At 42.2% G+C, this 2526-nt stretch overlaps 1 non-coding gene across 1 annotated transcript; it reads left to right on the forward strand.

Moving 5' to 3' along the window:
• Positions 1 to 917: 917 nt before the first annotated feature.
• Positions 918 to 1024, forward strand: LOC118479939. The gene has a single exon (XR_004861581.1). It is a non-coding gene; the product is annotated as a small nucleolar RNA R71 (small nucleolar RNA).
• The last annotated feature ends 1502 nt before the right edge of the window (positions 1025 to 2526 follow it).

Genomic DNA, 2526 nt, shown 5'->3' on the forward strand with positions numbered 1-2526 from the left:
GACGAATTAACCTACCGGGGTACGGAACTCGAGGAGCTTTGGTAGGCTCTGGTAACGGAGGGGAGTTCTTTTCCTGCAGAGGTGTGGGTGCCGTTTCTTCTGTTGGCGGCGGCGCTTCTGCAGGCCCTACGGTGCGGTTTCGTAGCGTGATGAGGTGAACTTGCGCTTTTGGATTTGTTTCGGTATTGCTAGGTAATGCGCCTTGCGGTCTCTCGGCAAAATTTTGAGCTATTTGATTTAATTGTTTTTCTATATTTTGAATACTAGCTTGTTGATTTCTAAAATTTGATTCTAATTGTAGAAATCTTTCCGAGTTTTTCTTTTCAGTGTCGGAGATGAGGCGAGATACAGTATCTTCAAGCCTTTCTCGTCCACTTTGTTGTTGAGTGAAATTTTGTGACTCATTTCTTGGTTGTTGAAAGTTTGTTCGTTGGGTTTGTTGGTTACTACTATTGCCGGGTTCTCTCCAACCAAGGTTTGGGTGGTTTCGTCATCCTTGGTTGTAAGTTCCCGTTGGAGGACCCGACGGCCTAGGTCTATTATCAATGTAGTTTACCAATTCTTGTTGACCGTCCGTTTCTTTCATAAACCTCCAATTTTCATGTGACCCACCACACTCTTCACAAGCCATAACCGAGACTGTTTTTGTCATTTCCAATTTTTTTATTTTTGAAGAAAGGGCCTCGATTTGGGCTTGTAAAGAAGTGCTTTCATCGACCTTATGGGCGCCCGGGGCAATAGATTTATTGCCTCGGGGGGTGTGCCATTGAAAATTGGTTTGAGCAATTTCCTCAATTTGGTTATATATTTCATGCGGGCGTCGATTACCTAAAAGTCCCCCGGAGCTAGAATCAAGTGTCTGCCTTGTATGTGGCAACAATCCATTATAGAAAGTGGATACTTGTTGCCATATCGCAAGGCCGTGATGTGGACACTTGCGTAATAACTCCTTGAACCTTTCCCAAGTTTCATATAAGGATTCCCCGTCCTCTTGTGAATATGTATTAATTTCAGTCATTAATTTAGCCGTTTTAGCGGGAGGGAAATACTTATATAGAAATTTTTGGGCTAGTTCATCCCAGGTGTTTACCGATCCAGCTGGGAGGGCGTTGAGCCAAGCTTTTGCTCGGTCTTTTAGTGAGAAAGGAAACATCCGGAGGCGGATGGCGTCATTTGATGCTCCGTTGATCCGAAAGGTATCACATATTTCTAAGAAATTAGTAATATGTAGATGAGGATCCTCGTCCGCAAGCCCATGGAAGGTTGCGGAGTTTTGGAGCATTTGTATCAAATGCGGCCGAAGTTCGAAGTTATTAGCTTCAACATTCGGAGCATTGATAGCGGCGCCTAAGTTACCTACGGTGGGTCGTAGATGATCCATGAGGGTACGTTGGTCCGCCATTGGGGGTGAATCACCCGAAACCTTCTCTTGGTTTTTAGCTTTTAATCTTTTTCTGAGAAAGCGTTTGGGTTCTTCTAGAGGTTCTTTTATGTCCTTATTAGAACTGGAGCTCATACACTATGTAAGATTGGCGTCGGGTTCCAAGTCCTGCAATAAAAACAGAAAAGAATGCTGGTCAGAAGGTTCACCACGGCCCCGTGTTCAGCGAACACGGCCCGTGGTCGGAGTTATAGTGATTGTTTTCCAGATCCCAGTTACTGGAAGTTGGACACGGCCCCGTGTTGCACCGACACGGCCCCATGGTCAGCCTTCTGTAACTTGGAAAACTAAAAACTGCCAGTAACGATGCTGGGCACGGCCCGTGTCCGACCAGGCACGGCCCGTGCTGAGCTCTGCAGACGCTGAAAAACTAAGAAAATCCTAAAAAATAAAAAAGAAAAATAAAAGTATGATTAGGCCGTTGATTCCTAACTTTCTTAAAATCCTTGTGTCCCCGGCAACGGCGCCAAAAACTTGATGTGTGTCGGTGTGTATATAATTTAGATATATAATTAAGCCCTTTTTTACACCTTTAGCCAAGTTTTAAATTTATAAAACACGATATTCACTAACACTAAACACACATATGGGCAAGTGCACCCATCGTGGACGTAGTATAGTGTTGGTAAGATACCGAGGTCGTCCAAGGACACAAGAGCTTTTAGTACCGGTTTATCCTCAACGTCTAATCAAATCAAAAAGTTAGAAAAATGTTTTTAAACTAAGAAAATAAAAACTAACTAAATGCTGAAAAATAAAAATAAAATAAAAAACAGATAGACAAGATGAATCACTTGGATCCGACTCGTGTATTAGTATAACCTTTGATTATTTTCGCACTTTTGCACTTGTTTAAGAGATTATCTTAGTTATTGTAGTAGGCCCCTCTTTTGAAGGCGACGTTACCCTCAACCCAGTAGTTTGAGTCAGCAAGGATACAATTGATGTGTGTAAAATGCAACATATAAAACACATCAATTAAGGCATAAAACTAACCCTTTTTAAGTACTAATGTTGGAAAAAGAGTGTTTTTGTCTTCCTTTTGTATTTTCAGGATGAAATGAGCTCAAAATCACAAAAGAAGC

This window comes from Helianthus annuus, chromosome 6 (assembly GCF_002127325.2).
Source record: "Helianthus annuus cultivar XRQ/B chromosome 6, HanXRQr2.0-SUNRISE, whole genome shotgun sequence".
Taxonomy (NCBI): Eukaryota; Viridiplantae; Streptophyta; class Magnoliopsida; order Asterales; family Asteraceae; genus Helianthus; species Helianthus annuus.